Source organism: Erinaceus europaeus, chromosome X (genome assembly GCF_950295315.1).
Source record: "Erinaceus europaeus chromosome X, mEriEur2.1, whole genome shotgun sequence".
Classification (NCBI taxonomy): domain Eukaryota; kingdom Metazoa; phylum Chordata; class Mammalia; order Eulipotyphla; family Erinaceidae; genus Erinaceus; species Erinaceus europaeus.
Window position 1 is genome coordinate 88,431,338 of NC_080185.1, and position 10,880 is coordinate 88,442,217.

Consider the following 10,880-nt stretch of genomic DNA (forward strand, 5'->3'; position numbering starts at 1 on the left):
TATTGTTGTTGTTGAACAGAACAGAGGGTAACTGAGAAAGTAGGGGAAGATAGAGAGGGGAAGAAAAAAACACCTGCAGACCTTCTTCACCATTTCTGAAGCAACACCCTTGCAGGTGGGGAGCCGGGGCTCAAACAAGGATCCTTGAGCCAGTCTTTGTGCTTTGCATTATGTGCATTTAACCCGGTGCGCCACTGCTCAGCCCCTTCACAAATTTTTATTTATTTTTTTAATTATTTATTTATTTATTTGTTAATAAGAAAGATAGGAGAGAGACATAGAAAGAACCAGACATCACTCTGGTACATGTGCTGCTGGGGATTGAACTCAGGACCTCATGCTTGAGAGTCCAATGCTTTATCATACACTGCACCACCTCCTGGACCACTGCTTATTTTTATTTTACTTTTTTTGTTCACATTGGGGGTGGGCAGTAGCACAGCAGGTATCACGCATGAGGATCCAGGTTTAAGCCCCAAGTTCCCACCTGCATGGGAACTTGCTTCACAAGTGGTGAAGCAGTATTGCATGTGTCTGTCTCTCTTTCCCTCTATCTCCCCTTCATCTTTCAATTTCTCTCAATCTCTATTTAAAAATAAATAAGTAAATATTTTTGAATTATATTTTTAGTCAACAATGCAGGTCTACTGACTTTCACACAGAAGCACAGTATTTCCATATCTTTGCTCTGTCTATACCTTTACTTGCCCTCTGGTCTTTTCTTTTCCCCTCCTTCTCCAACACCCGCATATACACACATTCATCTGTCATTGAAGCCACTCCAAGTCCCTTATTCCTTTTCTCTGTCTTTTTATACAAGCTGTTTTTCCCTTTTCCTCACTTACACTTTTGTCTCTCCAGTCTTGGGTTCCCCATGTGTCAAATTAAGAAAGAACAATAGCTAATCACTGACATTACTTCCAAGTCAGTCATTCTGTTGATATAATTTGGCCTCAAAGAAGAATCCAGCAGCATGGGTCGTTCAGCAGTTATTTTCATTTGTATTCAGTATGAGAAATGACAATATATACTGTGCACTGGTGGCCTAATGCGTGCCAGGCTCTATTCCAATTGCTTTCTAAGCCCACAAGATAAATGCTATTATCATCCTTTTTTTTTTTCTTTTTTTTTACAGATGGGAAAAAACTGAAGTATGGAGAGGTTAACTGGTTTGCTTAGGTTATTAGAGATTTCAGAGTGCATGCTCTTTAACATCTGTTCTGTGTATGAGAAGCTGGGAATTAATCGCATTTCCAGTTGAAAGACTGACTTGGAAATCGCATTTCGCACAGTGAAAGAATGACTTGGAAAAAGTGGCAAACTGCCCAGATTCCTTAGTCTCTCTGTGTGCTTTTTAAAATATTTCGTTTATTTAGTATTGGGTAGAGATGGAGAGAAATTGAGAGGGGAGTGGAGATAAAGAGGGAAAGAAACGCCTGCAGCCCTACTTGACCACTCATGAAATTTCCCCCCTGCAGGTGGGAACCAGGGACTTGAACCTGTGTGCTTGTGCCCTTAACCAGGTGTGCCACTGCCTGGCCCCTCTGTGTACTTATTTAAACACTCAAGTTACCTTTTCTCTGTCTGACACTGGGATACGGGTGCCTCTCCTTTTACCACTATTTGACCTCCTTTTCAGATTTACATTTCCAAATAAATAAATAAATAAATAATGGGGGCTCCAACTACAACTCAGGATGGCCGGAGGTGGGCACCACTGAATGCTTCCTCTCTATCCTCATGATGCTAAGTAAAGAGTTTAAAGGATCTGGCCAGAAGAGGGTCCTCAGTATTCCTCAGACCCCACTCTTTAGAACGTCCCTGACTTTTCTATAATTAGGTTGTTCTGTTGGAAGGAAATATTTATCTAATAATCCCACCAAGCCATAGGCAAACATGGAGGTAGGATGCAAATAGAAGCACAGAAGCATCGGGTATTGGTCTTTCTCTTTCTGGCTTGCCTCAGTCAACATGATGCCTTTAAGGAGCTTGCCTCATCATTTAAAAATTGTTAAAAATATCTATTTATTCCCTTTTTGTTGCCCTTGTTGTTTTTTATTGTTGTAGTTATTATTTTTAAATATTTATTTAATCTATTTATTCCCTTTTTTGCCCTTGTTGTTTTATTGTTGTAGTTATTATTGTCATTGTTATTGACGTCGTTGTTGTTGGATATGACAGAGAGAAATGGAGAGAGGAGGGGAAGACAGAGGGGGAGAGAGAGAAAGACAGACACCTGCAGACCTGCTTCACCACTTGTGAAGCGACTGCCCTGCAGGTGGAGAGCCGGGTCCTTGAACAGGGATCCTTACACCTGTCCTTGGCGCTTTGCGCCACCTGTGCTTCACCCACTTCGCTACTGCCCAACTCCCTTACCTCACCATTTTTAACAGTTGCATAGTACTTCACTGTGTATATGAACTACAACTTCCTTAGATATTCATCTGTCTTATGGGCATCTGGATTGCTTCCAAGTTTGGGCTCTTATAAACTGTGATGTGCACATTGTGATGAACATTGGTGTGCACAGGTCTTTTGGATAGGTGCTTTGGTTTTTCCCTGCGTCAATCTGTAGGGGAGGATTGCTGGGTCACAAAGTGGGTTCATTTCTAAAATTCTGATGAATCTCCAGACTGTTTTCTATAGGTGGAATTTAAGAACAAACAACAGTAGGGAGAAACTTAAGATGAAGCCTGATATGTGCAAGGCAGTGGCTTGCCTGGTTAACCGTACACATTACAGTACACAAGGACTCAAGTTCAAACCCCTGGTCCCCACCTCGGGGTGAAGGGAGCTTCACAAGCAGTGAAGTAGTGCTATGAGTGTATCTTTCTTCTCTATCTCCTCCTTCCATCTCAATTTCTGTCTCTATCCAGTAAAAAATAGGTCAGAGAAATGCAAATAAAGACAATAATGAGATACCACTTCACTTCTGTGAGAATGCCATACATCAGAAAAGGTAGCAGCATCAAATGCTGGAGAAGTTTTGGGCACAAAGGAACCCTCCTGCACTGCTGGTGAGAATATAAATTGGTCCAACCTCTGTGGAGAGCAGTCTGGACAACTCTTGGAAGGCTACAAGTGGACCCACTATTTGACCCTGCAATTCCTCTCCTGGAGATATATCCTAAGGAACCAAACATACCCATTTAAAAAGATTTGTGTATAACTGTGTTCATAGCAACACAATTTGTAATTGCCAGAATATGGAAGCAACCCAGGTGTCCAATAACAGATGAGTGACTGCATAAGTTGTGGTATATATACACACAATGAAATACTGCTCAGCTATTAAAAATGATGATTTCACCTTCTTCACCCCATCTTGGATGGAGCTTGAAGGAATAATGTTAATTAAGATAAGTTAGAAATAGACGAACGAATGTGGGATCATCTCACTCATAGACAGAAGTTGAAAAACAAGATCAGAAGGGAAAATACTAAGCAAAACTTGGACTGGAGTTGGTGCACTGCACCAAAGTAAAAGACTCTGGAGTGGGGGGTGGGTTCAGGTTCTAGAACATGATGGCAGAGGATGACCTAGTGGGGGTTGTAATGTTATGTGGAAAAACTGGGAAATGGTATACATGTACAAACTATTGGATTTTCCTGTCCACTGTAAACCATTAATCTCCCAATAAAGAAATGTTTGTAAATGGGTAATAGATAAATAGATGAACAAAGTCATTTTTGTGTTACCTTTCTATCTTTCCATCTGCCTCTCTATTTCACAATGTCTGTTTTTCCAGGTCAGAGGAGGCAGGAGGTAAGAACCCAGAAGGATGAACCACCAACATCCCTGAAGGCAGTCTGGTACCAGCAGAGATTCACTTCATTCTGGGGGATTAATTAGCCCCATCCATAGCCTCACTCCATCCACAACTTACTCCCGAACTAACAGGATTTCTAAGTTATCCTCCAAAGTAAAGCTTCTGGAACATAAAGACTTGAAGTTTGTTCTTTTTTTTTTTTTTTTTTTCTATTTGCCAACCAGTCTCCCTTTTTTAATTTGAAGATAAAACTACTTTTATTAATGTCAAGGTAATAGTTTTCTAATTTATCAGCTTTCACAGGTATATCCCCCCCTCCGTCTCTTCTCTCTCTAGGACTGTCTGGTCATCTTCCCCTAACATTTACCCCTCTGGGAGTATGAACCAAAATTCTTTATGGGGTGCAGAAGGTGGCAGATCTGGCTTCTATAACTGCTGTTCCACTGGTCGTGGGTGTTGGCAGGTCAGTCCATACCCCCAGCCTATTTCTATCTTATCCTAGTGGGATATAGCTCCGGAGAGGTGAGGTTCCAGGATGCATTAGTGTGTCAATCAGTCTTTTGCATACTTGAATTCATCAGACAGATTCTCCTTATCTTAACATGCCTATCTTTACTTATTTTTGAACAAATCATATGTTCAACCTTTCTCAGGAAACAGTGGTTCTAGAACAGGAAGTAATTTGAACTTTTGAAAGGGGAGTGGAATTCCAACTAAATTTCAGTTTTGTTAAAGAAATATAAATAGTTCTATTTTATATGGTTGACTTTTCTACGTAACTTTCTTTTAAAGTTTGAAAGTAGTGTTATTCACTGTTTTGCCATGTGCGTGGCCTGGGTTTGAGTGTAGTCCCCAAAGAATTGAAGGAAGTTTCAATGTTGTGATATCTCCCTCTCAAAAAAAAAATAACAATAATAAGTATAGTGCTGTTTCAAAAAGATAAACTTTCTTTTGCCACAACCTACATAGAATATTGAAAAGCTCATGTGGGGTCAAGTCCTCATCCCATAAATCTTACATATTAAACATTTTTTAAACAACAGATGAAATTTCCTGTTACTTCCATCTTTTTTATAAATATAATTTTTATTTATAAAGAGGAAACACAGACAAATACAATATAAAAGGGGTACAACTCCACACAGTTCCCACCACCAGAAGTCACTGTCACATTCTGTCCCCTGATAGATTTCCTATTCTTTATCCCTCTGGGAGTATGGACCCAGGGACATTATGAAGATGGAAGGTCTGGCTTCTGTAATTGCTTCCTTGCAGAGCATGGGCGTTGATAAGTAGATCCATACTCCCAGCCTGTCTCTCCCTTTCTCTGGTGGAGAAGAGCTCTGGGGAAACAGGGCTACAGGACACATTGGTGGGGTCATCTGCCCAGGGAAGTCTGTTTGACATCCCGGTAGCATCTGGAACCCGGTGGCTAAAAGAAGAGTTAACATATAAAGCCAAACAAAATGTGGACTAATCAGGAACCTAAAGGCTGGAATAGTGTAGATGAAAATTTGGAGGTCTCCATTTTTTTTTAGATAGATAGTAGGCCTATTTTAGTTATATAATGAGGCTGAATGGTTGACATTCCATGCCTGTTGTCTCTGGACACAGTCTGAAATGAAGCATACTGAGGTGGTTGATAAGGTTGGGATCAGCAGATGCAATATCATTTGGTATGAATTGAGAGAAGCATGCAGGAAAGTGAGCCCCACCCTATAGGTTCCAGGACTGTGGGAAATATAGCCTCTATATAAAGGATGTGGGAGGTTCCTTCTATCTTATGGTTTAATAAGGCAATAGATAGTTACTGCTGTAATCAAATTACTTGGCAATTGGGTTAACTTTGAAAATCCCTTTGTTAGTATTTACTGTATCATACACAACATCACCATAATTCATGTCCTTTGACAACAATATAGCAGTGTCTTATAGAGTAATGCCACTGGTTGCTTCTGCTCTCTCTGGTCTAAGCTTTAAAGAGAGTCAACTTCAAAGACTCAGCCTATAGTTTGCGCATTAAAACTTTGAGACATTCAATCAATTTCCCCCTCTCATATCAATTAAATAGTAACTTATATTACTACAAGTTAATAGGAGTGTACATAAACACCATTCCCACCACCAAAAGACTGCGTCCCATCCCATCCTTCCCCTCCAATGTTTTCCTCCAATGTTCCAATGTTTTCCTCTAAGTTCCCTCCTCCCCCTCAGTGAAGCTGAACATCCACCCTCACCCTCAACCCAGAGATTTTTACTTTGATGCCCTACTCCAAACTCAGTCAAATCCTACTTTGAGTTTCCCTTTCTGTTCTTATTTCTCAAATTCTGTTTATGAGTGGGATCATCCCATACACATCGTTGTCTTTCTGACTTAGCTCACATAACATAATTCCTTCTAGCTCCACCCATGATGGGTCAGAGAAAGTGGGTTCATTGTTCTTTATAGCTGCGTAGTATTCCATTGTGTATATATACCACAGATTTCTCAGGCACTCATCTGTTGTGGGGCATCTCAGTTGCTTCCAGGTTTTCGCTATTATAATTGTGCTGCTATGAATATAGGTGTACACATATCTTTTTGGTTGGATGTTATGGAGTGCCTTGGGTATATCCCCAAGAAAGGTATTACTGGGTCATATGGAAGGTTCATGTCTAGCCTTGTGAGAGTTCTCCAGACTGCTCTCCACAGAGGTTGGAACAATTTACATTCCCACCAGCAGTGCAAAAGGGTTCCTTTGTTCTCACAGCCTCTCCAGCATTTGTTGCTGCTGTCCTTTTTGATGTATGCCATTCTCACAGGGGTGAGGTACTATTATCTCAATGTTGTCCTTATTTGCTTTCCTCTAACAATCAGTGACCTGGAGCAATTTTTCATGTGTTTAATAGCCTTTTGAATCTCTTCCTTAGTGAATGTTCTGTTCATGTCCTCTGCCCATTTTTGGATGGGGTCATTTGCTTTTTTGTTGCTAAGTTTGGTGAGCTCTTTTTATATTTTCGTGATTAGTCTCTTATCTGATGTATGGCATGTGGATATCTCCCATTCTGCGATGGGTCTCTTTGTTTGAGTAGTGGTTTCTTTGGCTGTGCAGAAGCTCTTCAATTTGATATAGTCCCATTGATTTGTTTCTGTATTAGTCTCCCTTGCAATTGGGTTTGTATAATCAAAGGTGTCCTTGAGGTTTAGGTGGGAAAGTGTTCCACCCATGTTTTCCTCTACATATTTGAACATTTCTGGTCTAACATCCAGGTCCTTGATCCATTTGGAGTTGACTTTTGTTTCTGGTGAGATACATTGGTTCAGTTTCATTCTTCTGCATGTTTCAACCCAGTTTTCCCAGCACCATATACTTATAGGTGTGGGGGGGTTTATTTCTGGGCTTTCAATTCTCTTTACTGGTCTGTGTTCCAGTACCAGGCTGTTTTGATTATGATGGCCTTATAATATAGTTTGAGATCTGGGAGTGTGATGCCTCCATTTCTGTTTCTTTTTTTCAAGATTGTTTTGGCGATTCATTTTTCTGGTTCCAGATAAATGATTGTAATTTTTGTTCTATTCTCATAAAGAAACTTGGTGGAACTTTTATGGGTATTACATTAAATTTGTATATGGCTCTGGGGAGTATATTCATTTTGATGATATTAATTCTTCCAATCCGTGAGCATGGGATGTCTTTCCATTTCTTGGTATCATTTTATATATCTTTGAATAGTTGTCAGTGTACAAGTCTTTCACTTCTTTGGTCAGCTTTATTCTTAGGTATTTTATTGATTTTGCTGCAACAGTGAATGGGAGTGATTTCTGAATATCCTCTTCTTCGGACTTAGTGTTTGCATGAAGAAATGCTACTGATTTTTGTACATTGATTTTGTAGCCTGACACCTTGTTATATTGCCTAACAGCTTCCAGTAGATATCTGCTAGATTCTTTAGGTTTTTCTATGTATACTATCATATCATCTGCAAAGAGTGAGAGCTTTACTTCATCCTTTGATTTCTTTCTCTTGTCTGATTGCTATGGCGAGAACTTGTAATACTATGTTGAAGAGTAATGGTGATAATGGACAGCCCTGTCTAGTCCCAGAACTTAAGGGGAATGCTTTCAGCTTCTTTCCATTGAGTATGATGTTGGCTGTAGATTTGCTATATATGGACTCTACTATCTTGAGGAGTCTATTCCCATCTCTTCCCATTTTTTGTAGTGTTTTGAGCATGAATGGGTGTTGGATTTTGTCAAAGGCTTTCTCTGCATCTATTGAGATCATTATGTAGTTTTGGTTTTGCTTTTATTGATATGGTGAATGACATTGATTGACTTACATATATTGAACCAGCCTCACATTCCTGGGATAAATCCCACATGGTCACAATAAACAATCTTTTTGTTTTGTTTTGTGAGTCTGGCTAAAGGTTTGTTGATTTTGTTCACTCTTTTGAAGAACCAACATTTACTTTCGTTGATCTTTTGTATGGTTGTCTTATTCTCAGTGTTATTTATTTCTGCCCTAACTTCAGTGATTTTTGTCCTTCTGGTTGCTTTAGGGTTCCTTTGTTCTTCTTCTTCTAGGTCTTTAAGATGTGCTGTTTATTTGTGCTTTTTCTTGTTTCCTACTGTGTGCTTGTATAGCTATGAACTTCCCTCTCAGTACTGCCTTAGCTGTGTCCCAAATATTTTGATAGCTTATGTCTTCATTTCCATTGAAGTCTCGAAACATTTTGATTTCTTCCTTGATTTTCTCTTTGACCCAGAGGTTGTTAAGAAGTGTACTGTTGAGCTTCCACATTTTGGGACTGTTACTAATCTTTTGTTGATTGTTAAGTGTTAGTTTAATTCCACTGTGGTCTGAGAAGATGCTTGGGATGATTTCAATGCTCTTGAATTTGCTGATGCTGTCTTTGTGGCCTAACATATGGTCTATCCTTGAGAATGACCCATGTGGATTTGAGTAAAATGTGTATTCCAGTTTCTTGGGATGAATCACTGTGAAAATGTCCAATAGTTTTAGTTTATCTATCTCTTCATTTAGCTCCCTTATGTCTTTATTGATTTTCTGCCTGGATGATCTGTCAAGTTGAGAGAGTGGGGTGTTGAAATCCCCTACTATGACTGTGATGCTCTTAATATATTGCTTTAGCTCTTTCAGTAGACGTTTGATGTATTTAGATGGCTTCTCATTAGGTGCATAGATATTAATAATTGTTAAGTCCTCTTGATTGATTGATCCTCTGAGCATTAAGTAGTGTCCATTCCTATCTTTTTAAATATTATCTATTTTAAAGTCTATCGTGTCAGATATGAGAATAGTTGTCCCCACCCTTTTTTGTGGGCCATTGGCTTGTATGATAGTTTTCCATCCTTTCACTTTAAGTCTGTGTTTGCCTTGTTGAGTTAGGTGGGTTTCCTGTAGACAGCATATTGTTGGGTTGTATTTTCTGATCCATCTTCCTACTCTGTGTCTTTTAATAGATGAATTCAGGCCTTTGACATTTATTGATATCAAAGACTGAAGATATTTCAACGCCATTCTTGTAGAGTTTTAGAGTGTTCTGATATATGTCCTATTTATGATGGTCTGACTATTTATAGAAGACCTTTCAGAACTTCTTTCAGGGCAGGCTTGGTGATAGTTGATTCCTTCAACTGTTGCTTGTCTGAGAAGATGCCTTCATCTAGTCTGAATGACAGTCTAGCAGGATATAGTATTCTTGGCTGAAAGCCTTTCTCATTGAGCACTCAATAGATATCTTGCCATTCTCTTCTGGCCTGTAGTGTTTGTATGGAGAAGTCTGCTGCTAATATTATGGGTTTTCCTCTGTAGGTGACTCTTTGTTTTTCTCTTGCAGCCTTGAGGATCCTTTCTTTATCCTTATTCCTTTCCATTCTAAAAATAATGTGTCTTGGTATCTTTAAGTCTGGGTTAATTCTGTTTGGGACCCTCTGGGCTTCTTGAACCTTTATGTCTTTGATGTTGTCTAGACTAGAGAAGTTTTCAGCTATTATGGCCTGACAAATGCTTTCTTCCTCTCCCTCTCTTTCTTCCTATGGTAAGCCAATAATGTGTTTATTGTTTCTTTTGAAGTCATCCCATAGGTCTCTGTTGTTGTTTTCAGCATCTCTTAATCTCGTTTTGATATCTCTTACTTCTTTTTGAGTTCTCTCTAATTCGTCCTTGATCTTGCTAATTCTGTCTTCAGCCTCATTGATTCTATTCTCTCTGCCCTCTACTGTTTTCTGGAGTTCATCTATTTTGTTACCCTGTTCTGATACTGTTTTATCTTGTTCATCTAGATGTGTTCTTAGCTCAGCTATTTCAGCTTTCAGCTCTCTAATAACCTTGAGATAGTGTTTTCTTCCAGAGTCTCATTTGTTGTTCCTGTATTTCTGATTACAATTCTTTCAAACTCTTTACTCACTCCTGTGATTATTTCCTTAGCTGATGTTTGGATGTTGAACTCGTTGTTTTGTGCATCACCTTTTGGGGGGGGCTTTTAGCTGGACTGTTGTCCTGGTTCATTTCTCCAATATTTCTTCTTGTTGGTTTACCCATTTTATATATTATGTTATGAGTTCCCTCTCTTAGTACTTTTCAAATTACTGTTCACGATTTTCTGGATTGACTTGTGTCTAAGTAAGGTAATTAAAAGGTTCACAGTGGTGGAGGTTAACAGTTGTTTCAATAGTATTTTAATCCCTGAGTTGGGGCTCAGTGATTTAAAAGCCTCTTTTTTTTTTTTCTTCTCTGTAGGCTATGGGAGCCTGAGGGCTTCTAAACTATAAGTAGGCTTCTTAGCTTAATCACTGACTCCTGACCAAGAGATAAGGCAGGGTGTGGCAGAGATAGTCCCGTGGTTATGCAAAGAGACTTTCACAGCCCCACAGCTATGCCACCAATGTATAGGTCTTCTCCTGAGTTTCCTGGTTAGATCTCTGTCCCCCGGTGTCCCTCCCTGCTGCTGCTCCAGATTCTGAGGGCAGTAGCAATGGAGACTCCGAGTTGCACTTGGTGAGTCTCCAGGGAGTCCTCTCCTCCCTTCAGCTGTCCCCTTGTTGGTGGAACAGACTGGAGGTGTTGTCTCAACTGATAAACCCTCAGACTGTTACCAGCCACT